The sequence below is a fragment of the Tamandua tetradactyla genome, chromosome 14 (genome assembly GCF_023851605.1).
Source record: "Tamandua tetradactyla isolate mTamTet1 chromosome 14, mTamTet1.pri, whole genome shotgun sequence".
NCBI classification, from domain to species: Eukaryota; Metazoa; Chordata; class Mammalia; order Pilosa; family Myrmecophagidae; genus Tamandua; species Tamandua tetradactyla.
Genome location: NC_135340.1, coordinates 34,375,376 through 34,393,308, shown reverse-complemented (window position 1 = coordinate 34,393,308; position 17,933 = coordinate 34,375,376). Strand labels below are relative to the sequence as shown.

General features: G+C 36.6%; 1 pseudogene; it reads left to right on the top strand.

Moving 5' to 3' along the window:
• Positions 1-17,933, top strand: part of LOC143655294 (thyroid transcription factor 1-associated protein 26-like) — a 67,853-nt pseudogene that overhangs the window by 29,292 nt on the left and 20,628 nt on the right.

Sequence of the window (17,933 nt, the reverse complement as noted above, 5' to 3'; positions counted from 1 at the left end):
GCTTATCTAAATGGTGTTTGAAAATAGGATCTGCACCTAAATAGCCAGGCTTTTCTTTCCAGAATTGGCCTGCCTACAGAGAGCATGTACTTTATATATATAACATATATTTTTTTCTTGAGAAATTCATGCACATAAAGTCCAACCATGTTACATACAATCAATGACTCACAATATCATCAAATACTTATGTATTCTTCACCATGATCATATATAGAACATTTGCATCACTCCAGAAAAAGAAAAAAAAGAAAAGGAAAAAAACTTCATACATTCCATACCCTATACCCCTCCCTCTCATTGACCCACAGTATTTAAATCTACCTAATTTTTACCCTTTCTTTCCCCCTTTTATTCACTTATTTTTTATCCTTTTTTTTCATTTAACTCATCTGTCCACACCCTGAATGAAAGGAGCATCAGACACACGGTTTTCACAAGTCATACAGTCACATTGTAAAAGCTATATACTTACACATTTTTCTTCAAGAATGAAGGCTACTGGAACAAAGTTCAGCAGGTTCAGGTACTTCCCTCTAGCCACTCTAATATACCATTAACTGAAAAGGGATATCTATATAGTGCACAAAAATAGCCTCCAGGATAACCTCTCTACTCTCTTTGAAATCTCAGCCACTGAGGTTTTATTTTGTCTCATGGCTCTCCCCCATTTTGGTCAAGAAGGCTTTCTCATACAATATCATGTTTTGGCTCACCACTAGAAGACCTATCCCACCTTGCCAGGGAGATTTGCACCCCTGGGAGTCATGTCCCAAGTAGTGTCAAGGGCAGTGAGTTCACATGCCAAGTTGGCTTGGAGAGGGCACATCTGAGTGACAAAAGAGGCTGTTTGGGGATGTCTCTAAGGCATAATTATCAGTAGGCTTAGCTTCTCCTTTGCAGGAATAAGCTTCATAGGCATGATCCCCAAGATTGAGGTCTCAGCCTATTGAATTGGTTGTCCCCACTTGCTTATGAGAATAACAGGAATTCCCCATATTGGGCAGTAAATATTTACTCCTTTCTCCCCAGTCCCTAAAGGGGACTTGGCAAATACTATTTTTATTCTCTACTCAGATTGCTATGACATGTGTCAGGGCATCACACTAACCTGGACAAACCAAGAAGGTTTTATGTCCTATTCAAGTTTCAATGTAATTATTGTATTGAAGTAAACTGACCATACAAGTTAAATTAAATAATGTGCTACCCAAAATATAAATTTTGTACCAAATAAACATCTCTCCTTTTGATCTTGCACAGAGGTTGAAGTTTGAAAATATGGGCTATATCATCCTTTACCCAGTATTCTGATTAATCTTAGTCCTATCCAGATCAGCTTCATTCATACCCCTACATGTGATAAGGCCTAAGAGTACAATGACTAAGGTGTGAAAAGAGGAACATGTGGTGTTTACATACAACTGGGTGGCTGAAAGAAGGAATGAAGTTGTGAGGCCTGCAACTAGGTGAATGAGCCTTAAGGACAGTATGTGAAATGGCAGAGACAAAGAGACAGATATTATCATATCTCACTCATATAGGCTAACTAGAATATTCAAACTCAGAGAATTGAAGTCGAGGGCCTATTGTAAAGGGTCCTAGATTGTAAGCTCTTATATAGTCACATATATTCAGATGTAGTAGTTGATATTTCTAAATTCTGGGGTACTGAGCTATTTGTATATAACCTGTTTGATCCCAGAAACTCACAGTATTTATGTGACACCTGAGACTCAGTTAGAACTCTGAAGCTGTGAAAGTCAAAAGTACCCCATACAGGAAATGTTTAAAAAGTTGAAAAATTGATGAGGCATCAAACAGAGATATGAATGAAGCCAGTGAGATAGACTAAGATATATAAGAAGACTGAGTACTGCATTTCGAATTTAACTTGTATGGTCAGTTTAGTTGAACACCTTAAGTACACGTGGAATCTTGAATAAAGTGTGAGATTTTGTTTGTTTGTTCAGGTTAATGTGATGCCTCAATAAATCCCAGAGTGATTTGGGCAGTGAACAAAGAAGTATTTGTAAAGTTCCCTTGTGGGGATGGGGAGAAAGGAAGAAATATTCAACTTCCCCACTTGGAGAATTTCTGATGTTCTCACATGCAGTGGGGACAACCAAATCAATAGGCTGAGTCCTCAATCTTTGGGTTTGGTCCTATGAAACTTATTCCTGCAAAGGATAGGCTAAGCTGACTTAAAACTAGGCCTAAGAGTTACCCCCAGAGAACCTCTTTTGTGGCTTATATGTGGCCACTCTTTCTAAGCAACTCAGCAGGTGAACTCACTGCCCTCCCTCTTACGTGGAGCATGACTCTGAAGGGTATAAATCTCTCTGGCAATATGGGACAGATATCCTGGGATAAATCAGGACCCGGCATTAAGAGGTTGAGAAAGCCCTTTTGACCTAAAGGGGAAGAGAGAAATGAGACAAAGTTTCAGTGGCTGAGAAATCTCAGTCAAGATGTTATTTGTATGTGTTACATAGATATACCTTTTTAGTTTACGGTGTCCTGGAATAAACTGTAGAGCTGTTTCCTAGTAAGCAGCCTTGTTTCTTGAAGATGATTATATAATGATATAGCTTTTACAATGTGACTGTGTGACTGTGAAAATCTTGTGCTTTAATACTCTTATTTTTCTAGGATATGGATAGATAAGTAAAAATATGGATAAAAATGGGGGGGCAAGGTTAAAATAAATTTGGTAGGTAGAAATACTAGTGGTCAATGAGAGGGAGGGAGGGATAAGGGATATATGAGTTCTTTTTTTTTCTTTTTATTTCTTTTTCTGGAGTGATGCAAATGTTCAAAAAATGATCTTGTTGATAAATACACAACTATGTGATGTGGGAGCCATTAATCGTACACCAAGTATGGAATGCTTGTATTTTAAGAATGTTTGTATGTTAAGATTTATCAATAAAAATACTTTTTCAAAAAACAATGTTGTTATTGGCTAAAAATCATAATTTTCATTGATTGTACCTTTTCCTTATACTACCCATTTTCAGCCCCTTCCAATGTTGACAATCATTTGTTCTTTCCCATGCAAAACTGTTTCATATTTGTACATTTAATCCCATCATTGTCCCCTTTATCCTCTATCTTTCCTTCTGGTTTCATACATGTCCACAGCCCTTCTCCCTCAACCATACTCACATTCAGCTTCATTCAGTGTATGTATATTATTGTGCTGTAATGAAGTAGCATTGTGCTATCTATTTCTGAAGTTTTACAATCAGTTCTGTTGTACATTCTGTATTCCTTCAGCACCAAATGCCCAGTCTCAACCTTCTATTTCCTAATAACTTTTGTTCTTAATCTTAACTCTCAAAGTTCATTCATTAACATTAGTTCATATTAGTGAGACTTTGTTTTTGTCCTTTTGTTTCTGGCTAATTTCATTCAGCATAATGTCCCTAATGTTCATCCACATTAACATGCTTCATGGCTTTATTCTGTCTTATAGCTACATAGTATTCTATTGTATGTATATACCACAGCTTGTTTAGCCACTCATCCATTGATGGACATTTCGGCTGTTTCCATCTCTTGCCAATCATAATGCTTTTATAAACATCAGTGTGAAAGTGTCCATTTGCATCCTTACCTTCGGTTCCTCTGGATATAGACCTAGAAATGGAATTGCCAGATCATATGGCAAATCTATACTTAGCTTCCTGCAGAACTGCCAAACTCTCTTCTAGAGCAGTTGTACCATTTTACATTCCCACCTGTGGATAATGTGCCTCTTTTTTCGGCATCCTCTCCAACACTTGTTTTGTCTTTTTTTATAATGGCGATTTTAGTGAGTGTAGGATGATATCTCATTTTGGTTTTGATTTGCATTTCCCTAATAGCCAGTGAAATTGAGCATATTTTCATGTGCACTTTAGCCTTTGTATTTCCTCTTCTGAAAACTGTCTGTTCATGTTTTTGCCCATTTTTAAATTGGGTTGTTTGTCTTTTTTGTTATTGATTTGAAGAATCTCTTTATATATTCTGGATACTAAACACTTATTTGATATGTGCTCTCCAAATATTTTCTCTCATTTCGTAGGCTGCCTTTTAACTTTCCTGACAAAGTTCTTTGATGCACAAAAGTGTATAATTTTGAAGAGATCCCATTTATCTATTTCTTTTTTCAAGGCTCTTACTTTGGGTTTAAGGTTTAGGAAACCACCTTCTATTATAAGATTGATAAGATATGTCCCTACATTTTCATCTAAAAGTTTTATGGTCTTAGTGTTAATGTTTAGGTCTTTGATCCATTTTGAGTTAATTTTTGTATAGGGTGTGAGATGCAGATCTTTTTTTTATTCTTTTGCGTATGGATATCCAGTTCTCCAATCACCATTTATTGATGAGGATTCTCTTTCCCAGCTGGATTGGCTTGACAGCCTTATCAAAGATCAATTGCCCATAGAAAAGAAGGTCTATTTCTGAAAACTCAATTCAATTTCACTGATCAGCCTATCTATCTTTATGCCAGTACCATGCTGTTTTGACCACTGTAGCTTTGTAACATGTTTTAAAGTCAGGTCATGTGAGAGTTCCCATTTCATTTCATTTTTCTTTCTCAAGATATCTTCAGCTATTCACGGCATCCTCCCTTCCAAATAAATTTGATTATTGGTTTTTCTATTTCTGTAAAGTAAGTTGCTGTGATTTTAACTGGTATTGCATTGAATCTATAAATCAACTTGGGTAGAATTCACATCTTAACTATATTTAGTCTTCCAGTCTGTGAACACAGTATGCCTTTCCATTTATTTAGACCTTCCATGATTTTTTTATTTTTTTAGCAATTTCTTATAGTTTTCTGTGTATAGGTCTTTTGTTTCCTTACTTAAATTTATTCCTCAATATTTTATTCTTTTGGTTGCCCACCCCCCATTGTTTTTTAACCTCTTCCATTGTGCTTTTCATTTCCATAAGGTCTGCAATATGGTTTTTTCAATCTTTCAAGTTCTACTTTATATTCACCCAATTTCTTCCTTTTGTCCTCCATCAACTCATTGATTTGATTTTTGATGGTATTTTGCATGTTTATTTGAACATCCTGAATTAGTTGTTTCAACTACTATATCTCATTTGAAGTGTTGGTTTTTTTCCTTTGACTGGGCCATATCTTTGATTTTCCTAAAATGACTCATTTTTTTCTGGCATCTAGGCATTTGACTTCTTTAATTAGTTTATTCTGGAGGTTCTTTTCACTCTTTTACCTAAGGCTTCCTTGGTGGGTGACTTTGTTTTCTACCTGTTCCTTGATGTTCAGTTCAACTTATTCTAAACCTCTAGAATAGGTTCTGTTTAACTGATCACAATTTTTCAGTTTTTTTGTTTTTCTGTTTGTTTCCCTACCTTTATGGATCCTTTTTTTTTCCCAGGAAAGTCTCCTCAGACATTATAGACTCCAGTCAGATTATTCCAGACCACCAAGCCCAGCCAGGGCTGAGGAGGAGAGAGGATCCATATCAGTTTTTCCCAAGGGTGAGACCTAGCAGGTTGTCAGACATTCCTATGAAGCCTCTAGACTCTCTGTTTTTCCTATCTTGCCCAGCTTGTGGTGCTTGTCTGCCCACAGCTTCCCACCAGCTTAAAGTGATGCAGTGTCTTTTTTACTTCACAAAATTCTTCCTGCCAGGGACATGGTTGAGGCAGAGGTGAGATAATAAGTGGACTTTGATTTCTGTTTTCCAGTCCCTAGACATGAATTCCTTAAAGGAGGGCTTTCACTTGAACTGGGGCCCATCCCTCTTTTCTTGGGGAAGATACACCCTTTGGGGAATTAATAGCTTTCACTTGACTAGTTACTTTGTCTCTAAGACATGCTTTAGTTTTGCCCTTGCCTGGAGCAGTGCTGGAGCCTGACAGTGCTTGCAGTTCTATCTAATGAGGTTTTTAAGAAAGGAAAAAAAATCCTTTTATAGAGCCAGACCCCTACTCCTCAAATTTACTGATCAAGAGCTTGACTTGGTGGTACACAGTATGAGCATCTCCAGGTTCTGTATGACCCCTTTTCTTGGGGTCCAGCTTTTTTCCAGTGTTGTATGCTGTCCAACTCAAAAAACCTCTGTGTTTTTTTCCCATAAGCCCCACCCTCTCTCTGCAGGGGCAAAAGCTCCTAGTACATTTAGTGCATATTCCAGGTTTATCTGTGCTGTGAGCCTCTTTTCAGTAGTGAGAATTTGTTATTTAATCCCACAATTGGAGCTCGGTTGAGTTAGGTAGGCCCTTGTTGCTACTAAAGTCTGTTTCCTTTTCCCTTGGGAAATAAGCCTACTATGCCCATGGGGAAGCAGCACCAGGCCCTGTGTGGGATCTCAGCCATTCTACTCTGTCCAGACTGATGTATGCTGTGTGTCTGGTCACTGATGATCCCCCAGAAGTTGTTCTGTATTGTTCCCAGCTATTTACTAGCTGCTCTTGAGGAGAAACTAAATTCCATACCTCACTAAGCTGCCATCTTGCCCCACCTTGAGAGAGTATGTTATTTTGATTACTCTTTCTGTACTGTGAATTGTACAGGGCAAGCTTTATTGGTGAAGGTAAGAATGGGGGATGGAGGCAGGACTGAGGAGATGTTCTAGTTTGCTAGCTTCTTGAATGCAGCACACCAGAAACAGAATAGCTTTTAAGAAGGGGAGTTTAATCGGTTGCAAGTTAAGAGTTTTTTAGGCCATGGAAATGTACCAGTTGAAACAAGTCTGTAGAAATGTCCAATCTAAGGCATCCAAGGAAAGATACCTTGATTCAAGAAGGCCAATGAAGTTCAGGATTTCTCTCTGAGCAAAGAAGCCTGAGTGATACATGGAGGCATACAGACTGCAAAGAAAGCACAGAATGTGGGAGTGGGGCTCTCCCAAATGCTGGTCTCCTGGATGGAAAGCACCAACAAAGCAAGACTTAAACAATTTACAAAGACACTGGCATGTTCAGGCAGCCTCAAGGTGCAGGTGACTGCAGCTTGACCTTGAACTACATTTCATATTCATGTATAAGCAGCAGGAGCCTCACCAGAGGCTATGGAGACCCTAGAAAGCAACCTCATCTGTAGCAAAGATTTAATGATAGAAAAATAATATTCATAGAAATATATGACTTTACTAGTATTTGCTATCTTTACAAGTTAGATGACTTGTATGCAATACAGGATTCTAGAGAAGTTCAACATTTAAACTGTTCATGCCAGTCATTGAAATGCAGTACAAAGGAGCAAATTTCAATATAAAGGTATTTTGTATATATACCAGATGAAAAAGATCAGACCCTCAAGTAAGAAATGGTGATTGGAGTGCAACTACTGCAAATTTTATACTTCACAAGATAATAGCAGTTTCTCAACTGCTACTCTATGAAAGAGAAGATACAGTGTGCATACTATAGGCATAGTAATAAATTTAACCTCTTGCTGAGAAATTTCCCCTATTTAGTTTAAATGTGCAGGTCATGAACTCTGGACAATTAAGAAAATTACTGGCATTCTGGTGAAACTAAAAGGCTTTCTCCAGCTATCCTCTTTCTTCCAGATTCATAAATTTCTGCTATAGTCTTTGGCAATAATAAATACTGGGTTCTGGAAGCATAATTTTGTCCAGGAAAACTGCTTTTTAAATTTGTTGGATGTGAAACCAGAGTTGTGATTGTCTTTGGTATTCTATTAACTTTTGGAGCCTTTTCAAAAATTGGGTAACACTATAGAATTGATCTGTAATTAACTTCTGAGGACCTGAATGAGTCATATTCATTCTCTTGGATGACACTCCAGGCTGCAGATGCTGAAGGAGTGCACCTAGGTATTAAGAGCATTTCTGGCTGTGAGTGAGCAGAATAAAAAATGAGGAAGGAACTTCATTTCATTGTACTTTTACCTTAAAGGGCAAGATAATTTGGTTCTGTGCTTTGCATTTTGGGGTAAATTAATTTCAAAAGTAATATTTAGACTTTCTTTTCCTCTCAATTTGATAAGAGGAACTATTTCTATTAGAATATGGGGCATCAATATTTTTCTCAATTTTATCATTGGAATCTCTTCATATCGTTGGAGAATTCCCATTGAGATCACCTGATTGAATCACCCAGGGAGCCTATAGACAGATCTCTATCAGAGAAGCACATCTCATGGGATTAGAGACCCTGTTTTTTAGTTTGTTCTTTTTTTTTAAACATTTGATTGTATTATAATTGGGCTGTTTTAAACCTACAATTTGGTGAGTTTTCACATTTGTGTACACTCATAAAAACATCACCACAATCATAGTTCCATCTCCATAACCTCCACATATTCCTCACAGCACTTTATAATCAACCCTCTCTCTCTCCTGACCACAAAACTGGTCCTAGGTAATCATGGATCTGCTTTCCATCATTATAGATTTATTTTCATTTTCAAAAAGTTTACACAAGTGGAATCCTATAGTGTGCTTGTTTTTTTTGTCTGACTCTTGTTAGTCAGCATAATTATTTTGAGATTCATTCATAATTCATTGCATCTATCAATGGTTTATTCCCCTCTTGTTGCCAACTATTCCCTTGTATAGTCCTTTCACCTGTGATGAACATTTGTGGTATTTTTCCAGTTTGGGGTGCTTATAAATAAAGCCCCATTCATGTACAGGTGTTTGTATGGACATATGTTTTTATATCTCTTATGTAAATACCTAGGAATGGAATAGCTGAGAAACTTTGTAGCTGTATATTTAATAATGTGACATCTGTAGTGAGACTGGGCACTGGAAAAGTGACTACCCTTATAGACATTTAAAAGTGATTGCCTTTAGGGTGGGCCATGGTGGCTCAGCAGGCAAGAATTCTCGCCTGCCATGCCAGAGGACCTGGGTTCAATTCCCGGTGCCTGCCCATGTAAAAAAATTTTTTTTTAATTTAAAAAAAGTGACTGCCTTTAAAAGATTACAAAGGAGCCTAGGATGTCAAATTAGGAATCCATCAATGACACACTTACAAGGGCCTTGGTAGCACTCCCATTGTATCCTCTGCATTATATCCAGTTGCAAGGCCAGACTCCCAGACTGCCAATGCTACACTTTCTACCTTAAATCTCATCACTTTATCCCAGCCTATTCCTCAGGGTACTAATAAAATAACTGAGGAGGGTGTCTCCAGTGAACATGATAAGCTGTCATCTTACCATTCTTGCAATCTTTACTGAGTTAAATTGTGAGCCTCTATTCCAGCTAATTTATTAAATGAGACTTGCCCTTAAAAGGCATTATGAGTTGAAGATTTGACTAGAGGCACCACATTTTGCCAACTCAAATTATAATAGTACCCTTGCTTGGGGCAGCCTCCCTTGATGCACTTTTAGATCAGATTGCTTCTATTCTTTGGACTATACATTCTACTCACAGGAATGAATAACTTGGAACTGATCTACTAAAGTCCAAATTGATCTTTATATAACCTTGCCAATGTCATCCTAATATCCATTCAAACCTGAATAAATCTCAGGAACAAAACCTAACATTGAGTGTTTATTGGAATAAGGTCAGCTACACTTCAATCCTTTCAATAGACCCATATAGCCAATGAAGTGGGTTGAAGTGTGGCCCTCAAAAGGTATATCCAACCAGAACCTCAGAATGCTCTTCTTTGAAATAAGACTCTCAGCAGCTGCAACTAAGATAAAGCTCTTGAGATAAGATAATCCTGGACTAGGGTGAACTCTAAATCCAATGAGTAGTGTCCTCATAAGAGACAGAAAAGAAGAAGACCCCGAGATACAAAGAAAAGGCCATGTGAAGATGGAGACAGAGATTGGAGTTATGAAGCCACAAAATGAGGAATGCCAAGGCTTACCAGCAGCTACCAGAAGCTGGAGTGAGACATAGCATGTAATCTTTATCAGGACCTCCAACGGGAAGCTACCCTGCTGACATTTTAATTTTGGACTTCTGGCTTTCAAAACTGAGAAGCAGCTGCCAAACTGGTTCAAGCTTTGCTAATATTTGCTTTTCACTATGGGTTGCACATCCTATGCAATCCTTGTTACTTTCTGGCAACCCTAAACATTTTTCTCAATTAGCTACTTTTCCACTTATGAAATCCTTTTACTATCTCTTTCACACATCATTATTTAAAATAGTTTAAATCTTACTCATGCAACTGCATTCTGTCTTCAAGATGAAGGAGAATCATGTGACTAGAGCAATAACATAAGAGTTAGGCACACTTTAAGGCTATAAGGTCTGATCTTATACACTGTGTTTTGATTTGCTGAAGCTTCTGAAATGTAATGTACCAGAAAAGGATTGGCTCTTACAACAGGATTTATTAGGTTACAAATTTACAGTTCTATAGCCATGAAAATATCCCTAATTAAGGCATCAACAAAATGATACCCGACTCTGAAGAAAGGCTATTGGTATCTGGAACACCTCTGTCATCTGGGAAGGAATATGGCTAGTGTCTGCTATGCTTTTTCCTGATTCATTGCTTTCAGCTTCTGATTCCAGTGGCTTTCTCTCTGTGTCTTGTGGGTCTTATTTTAGCATCTCTAGAGTGTTTCTCTCTCTAAGCATCTGTAGGTCCTCTCTTAGCTTCTCTGTGGCAAACTCTGGATTTAATCTCTTAGTTTAGCATCTCAGGGGGGCATCTTCTGTATCCAAGCATCTGTACTTTCTCCATGGTGTCTTCTTATTAAAAGATACCTGTAAGCGGATTAAGACCCATCTTGAAAGAGCAGGGTCACATCTCCAAAGAAGCATCCTAATTAAAAGGCTGCACCCAACAATAGGTCTACCTCCATAAGATTGGATTAAAAGAACATGGCTTTTCTAGTACATAAAACTTTCAAACCAGCACAGATACCCTTTTAGTTAATCATGATTCAATATAGTTTACAGATGGTTCTTATTTTTCAAATGGCAAAGGCATCCCCTTGTGTTGTGTCCATTGAAACTGCAATCATTGAAGCAGCTCCATTACATAATGTTTCATTTCCCCAGGTGGCTGAATTAATAGCTCTGATTCAACCCTGCTCTGTGGTAAAAGGTATAAGATAAAAAGAAAGAAGACATACTTTTAGGATTGTTCATGATTTTAGAATGTTATGAAAGTAGAAAGGTTTTGGTATTTTAACTAGTAATGGGAAACATAGCAATGACTTAGTGAAAGCCATTCAAAAATCACAACGAGATAAATTTTTAAGATAGATTCTCATAGTCCAAAAGACAAGGGCAAATGTTTTGCAATACTACATGCTAAACAAACCCCTTTTACCATCCTAGCTACATATGATGATTCTAAGTTGAGATATTTTTCACCAAAACTTCAAAAGCAAAATTGCCTTAATTTAAGCCAATTGTGATGAACTCACAGCCCCCAGCTCAACTTTCTGTGAGACAAAGTTTGTTATTCCAGGATGCCCTCCCTATAAAGACAGATTATGGTGATTTTAGGATCAGTACCTAATCCATACAATGGGCCAGGTCAAATTATTCTATTATTGTTTGCACTGTAGTTGTGAAAAGCTAATTTTTGTATTAAATAAATAATGCTGGGGAACAAGCACAACCCAGATAAATCTGAAAAGGTGAGACATGGTTCAGTATTTCTCCTCAAGACCCTTTGAGCATTTACAAATGTATTTTATACAATTACCCAAATCTTTAGCCTATATATATATATATATACGTTATTTATCTGTTGGTAAAATTTCTGGGTAGATAGAAACTTTTCATCACTGGAGGGTTACCATTGTTACAGTCGATAAATGCTACTAGAATTTGAATTTACAAATGGAGGGCTTCATTTCATTGGAACCACCATAGAAGAACTCTGTGAGATCCTTCCATTAACCCATAAATGTCATTGTCTGTTTCAGTCTCAGTCTTAAGGAACAGTAGGAAGAAGAGTAACAGAGACACCAAAGCTGATGCAGTCCAAATTTTTATAAACAACTTGATCTGTTTTAAACTTTGCCATTACCATTGATAATCATGTAATCCTCTCTTCAGAGCTTACAAATATATCATCATTACAAGGTACCCTATGCAATTGTGAATAATTCCAATGACAAACTATTTCTGTTCCCTTCCATGCAGATCTGCCAAAATACTGTCAGGGACTTACCTGACTTATGCATCTTATGCCCATCAGGGATGAACCTCCTCTCCAGAAGTAATAACTTCTAAGGCTTTGCATGACTTCTAGCCCAGTAAGTGTGTATTCTAGAAGATATAGAAATGGAAAAATGCTTTAGAACATTGCTGGAACGACCATTTCTGTTCCTTCTGTGGGCTCATATTTCGTGGTGCAAATGAGCTACCAACTTCCACTCCCATGAAACCTTTAAATTGTGGCTAAGTCAAAAAATGTCTCCAGAAGTATAAAACCCCAAGAGGCAGTCACCCTGCTTAAGAACTCTGAACCAAGGGTGTGACTGCAGATATAGACAGCCTATGCCTGATATGAAAAGTAAGACTCAGCAGAATGACTTTCTTAAATTTTTTTCTCTCTTTAAATTATTTTTCTTATATTCTTCTGATGACTTCACACAAATACTATGAGATCATTTTCTTCTCTTAGAATAGTTGAGCTTAACCATATCTTGGTATATTCAAAATACATGGTTACCGTCAGCTTGTAGCATTTGCAGAAGTATTTAGTGCACAAAATGTTGTGTATGTGGCACTTTCCTTTTCTTTTTCTTTTTTCTCATGGGCAGGCACTGGGAATTAAACCCAGGTCTCCTCCATGGCAGGTGGAAATTCTGCCACTGAGCTACCATAGCATCGTCCACTTTCCTTTTTATATAGAGAATATCTCCATGCTATCAGTCCCATGTAATTCCATTTCACAGGATCTGTGATTATTCTAGCACTCATGAGGCTGAACATAACCTACATTGTTTCCTGAATAGCTACCTTGATTCTCTATAGTGGCCCAATTTAACTTATAATAAACTACACAGATCATGGGATCTGAGTGGGAATAGACTTTGCTATGACTCAATTTTAGAGGCTAAAAATAATAATTTAGGATGGTTATCACAAGCAACAAATTTCACTTATGGCAGTATTTAGATGTGAAAAATAACACATAAATGATGGGGAAAAGAAAACAAAAGGTCTTTGCTGCAAGTTCCCTAAGAATTGATTTTTGGGTAACTTCTTCCCTCCTATAGGGGGTTTGTGGAAGTAGAGCTGGTGATGTTACCCACTAACTGAATAGGGTGATTTATTTAGCCTACCCTTTTTTGACTTTCCAGATCATACAGGATCTGCTAGAGATGCCAAAGCAATGTCCCATCCATAAATAAAATATCATAATTGGCTGGAAGGATTGCTTGGTTCAAGGAAAATTTCTACTTTGGTTGTGTTTATAGTAATATAGTGCAGTTGTATAGGTGTTCTAGTTTGCTAGCTGCTGGAATGCAATATACCAGAAATAGAATGGCTTTTTTTAAAGGGGGAATTTAATAAGTTGCCAGTTTATAGTTCTAAGGCCAAGGAAATGTCCAAATTAAAACAAATCTATAGAAATGCCCAATCTAAGGCATCCAGGTAAGATACTGTGGTTCAAGAAGTCTGATGAAGTTCAGAATTTCTCTCTCAGCTGGAAGGGCACATGGTGAACACAGTCAGAGTTTCTCTCTCGTTTGGAAAGGCACATGGCAAACATGGCATCACCCGCCAGCTTCTCCTGGCTTCCTGTTTCATGAAGCTCCCCAGGAGGCATTTTCCTTCTTCATCTTCAAAGGTAGTTGGCTAGTGGACTCTGCTTCTCGTGGCTATGTTATTCTGCTTTGATTTCTCTGAATCTCTTTCATTCTCCAAAATGTTTCCTCTTTTTTAGTTTTTAATGTTTCCAGAAACTTATCAAGACCCACCCAAATGGGTGGAGACATGTCATCACCTAATTCAGCTTAACAATCACTCTTGATTAAGTAATATCTCCAGGGAGATGATCTGATTACAGTTTCAAGCATATGTTATTGAATAGGGATTATTCTACCTTTATGAAATGGGATTTAGATTAAAACATGGCTTTTCTAGGGGACATACATCCTTTGAAACCAGCACAATAGGTTTCAGAAAATATGATGTCAAGTGAACAGTTCTGTGACTGAACTTTTGACATGCAATGATGTTCAAATGATGATTCTATACCAGAGTAGACCAAAAATCTTATGGCCAAACTCTCTCCTCTAGTATACAGGAATAACCCCAAGAAGGGATTGATGAACTTTGACTTCTCAAGCACATCACCCATCAAGCTATGGCAGCTTGATGTAGTAATCTGAAATTGGGGAACTCACATACAAAGCAAAAGTGCTTAGATGCTGTAATCCCAAAATGGGCACCAAACACACCAACCAGTCCAGTGCTTCCTTTACTCAGATAAAGCCATCCAATGGATATTCCTGAGAGACTTAGATTTCCTAAAATGGAGCAGAGATAGTTTGTAATCTTTTTATTATAGAAGACCCAGTCCAGTTTTCCCCTAAACATCTTTTTTTTTATACTTACAATATTTAGTCTTTTTATTATTTAAATAAAAAAATAGAGAACCTAGTAGAAGAAGCCGGATGGGTTAAAAAGAAAAGCTGACTTTTTGATTTACATATGAGTAGACTTCAAATTAACTTCACAGCAGTGGAGAAAATCAAGTGGATCTTAAATGCTATCCATTCTTTCTCCTGCCATCCTTAGGAAAAGGTCTTCGGGAAAAATTCTGCTTGAGTTAATTATCATGGCAATCGGCTTTGAAGGTTACTTTTTTTGTGCTTTTAAATGTAGTTTAAAATCAGAATTCATTTAGAAAGCCTTAACATTTTGGTGTGATTTGCATTTTATGCCTGCCTGCTGAGAAGGGCAGTTGGATTTTTCTTTTGTCCTACTCTCTATAAAATTTGATGCAGTGCCAATGTATCATCTTAAATTGTATGCATTCACTCTTATTTCCCTTGGTAAAAAATAATAAACTACAGCTAACTTCATCCACTACATTTCTCATCTCAAACACCTTTTCCAGGGAAATTTATTTTGGATATAGTTTATTAACAGATTAATTAAAATATCTGTTTTGAGAATTGAATCAAAGCAAAGAGGCTTACCAATTACAAGAACCCATAGCTACCTTTCAAAAAAGCTTTAATTTGTATTCTTAAATAAGAATAAATGCAGTTTACAATTCTGGACATTCGTGTATACTTTATGTTATTTATCAACACTCTAAAAGCTATGTACATAGGACTCTACTTTATGGGATATATACTTTATCAGCAACTCTAAGGGCTATCCACATTCTTTAATATGATAGAATATTTCTGTACTAGTGGCTTAATAAGTGGTCCACCCTCATGCATCATCCCTACAATCATTTTGTGTACACAGATATTAGCAGTAATGGAATACATATTGTTTTAGAAATCAGAAACCACTAACCTAGTATGAAAGGAGAGAATTGCTCCTTGCTATTGTTTCAAATGCTTTCTCAGTTGGCAACATTCTGTTGTTCCCAAAATTATTGAAACCAGGAAACATTAATAACAGGTAGAGTACGATAGAGACAAATAAGCTTGAATTATTAACTTATGGATTTACAATTTGATTAAGGATGGAATCTATGTTTAGAGTTGTGATTGCAAAGTTATTTTTCATTTGCCATTTTTTAAAAAGTTATTAAAGAATTTGAAAACTAGCCTAAATCATCTATTTTGGGATATGCTGCAGAAGACAAACTTGAGTTTGGCTTCTGATCCTGGGAAACTAGGACATACTACTTCAGGATTAGACACTGAAATATTAATCAGTACTACTTTTAAATTCTCCATTAGATTCTTGGTTTTCAAAATTCAGGTCAGGGATTGTAAATCTGAAAAATACCTACATCTTAAGGTAATTTCCATGGATAAGTTGAATATTTCATGCAAACCATTTAGACTAGTAACAGGGAAATAGTAAGTGTTCAACATGTGTTAGGTACTGCTATTATTATGTGCCTCATTTTTCCTTTGATATGTTACACATCAATTTAATCATATTGTTTGCAATGAAATATGATCAGTTAGCCAAAGTAAAGAATTTGAATTTTTTTTCAAAGAGCAATGGAAACTTTTTTGGTTTGAACCTATTATGCACCATAGAGAAGCCATGCTTTAACCTGATTCAATCTTGTGGGGCAGTCATTTCTTTTAATCCTGATTTAATACTATAGGGCAAAAACTTTTGATTAGTTTATCTCCACAGATGTGACACACCTAATTGTGGGTGTGACCTTTTGATTAGATGGAGATCTGAGTTCACCCATTCCAGGTGAAACTTGACTCTACCCATTTGTTTATTGGAGTCTTTTAAAAGAGGAGACATTTTGGAGAGAGAGCAGAGCAGAGCTGATGTAAACCTTTGGAGAGAGACAGGAATAGCCCTGGTGCTAAGCACAGACTTTTGTGGATAATTGATCCTGAGGTTCAGAATAAACAAAAGAAATTTTTTAAAGTTCAATGATATAATAAAACAGAACTTTCCTAAAATTAAGAAGAATAGGAATTTCAGGGAAAAAGAAAACTCAGAATGATCAAAGTTGAGATGTATTCAGATGAATTGAATAGACTTCAAAAACAAACACACAAACTACAGAGTTAGTTTTTGTTTGGAGTGATGGAAGCATTTTGGTAATGTAGTGGTGATGGTAGCACAATATTGGGGATATGAAAATATAACTGAAATGTACTCATAAAATGGGTTAAAGTGGGAAATTTTGTGTTGTGTATATGTCACCACAACATAAAACCCAGATTAAGTAAACAAACTTTTTTACTTTGGAAAGTAAACAACTTTTTCCAAGCTTGTCCTATGTTTTTTTTAGTTCTATTTTCCTTCTTGTACTTTAGCTATTTAAGTATAAGACAACATATTTTGTATAACATATGTCTTACATAAAGCATTTATTTTTCTTTTTACTCAACACATCTTATATAATAGATTCTTCATCTGTCACCCTCTATCTATGAGAATGCAGCCATGTGGAGGAGTGGGGAAAGGATAGTTAATTCCATAAATGGTGCTGGGTCAGTTCAGTAATATGAGAAAAAAAATAAAAATGATTCCTGTCTCACATCATAGACAAAAATAATTCTAGATGGATTGAAAAGTGAAACAATAGAGATAACAGGATAAAATGCTATGCCTTGGAATTTTCTTAAACTGGTGGTGATGGGTGTGTGTGTGTGTGTGTGTGTAGATTTCTTAAACAAGATATAGAAAGCACTGACCCTTAAATAAAATTGATAAATTGGTCTGCTCATTCACTTTTCAGAGATAAAAATTTTGTTTCTGACCATTCTTCCATTGGAAGTCTGTCTAGTGGAAATGTAGCAGGCTGGATCCAGCAGCTTAATTTGTCTGAAGATTTAAGCCCTTGGGAAATACAAGAAAATACTTTCTCTCTTCAAGCAGGTACTTAAGTTATATTATCATATTTTATTATATGATGCTATATGATTTATTGTGTAATATTATTCACTGCTATAAATAAGATCTCACTATTTAGATGCAATTTATGAGTTTTAAAAATGTAGAGTTAAATCCACGTGGATTCCAGAAATTTCCTGGTGCCAGTGTTGAACTTGCAGGATAATGATAGAACAAACTTTGCTCTCCCTTCCATGTTCTGAACTCACTGAGAAATAAACACAGAACTGAAGATATAAAGAATGCAAAATATCAACTTTATTGCTGGTAAAACTGGGTTAGAAACTATAGCTTGATCTGTGGCCAGAATCAGACTTTCTATTATTTTTTGGATCTCAAGGTGTGAGTACCTTCTTCACACCTAGTGAGTCTGAAAAGAGAAGACAAAGAAAGATGACAGAAATGTGTGCTATTTCCACAAGACTATTGGGGTACTGCTGTATGGACACTGCTTGGCAGGGCCACCTCACACAGGTGGCTCGTGAC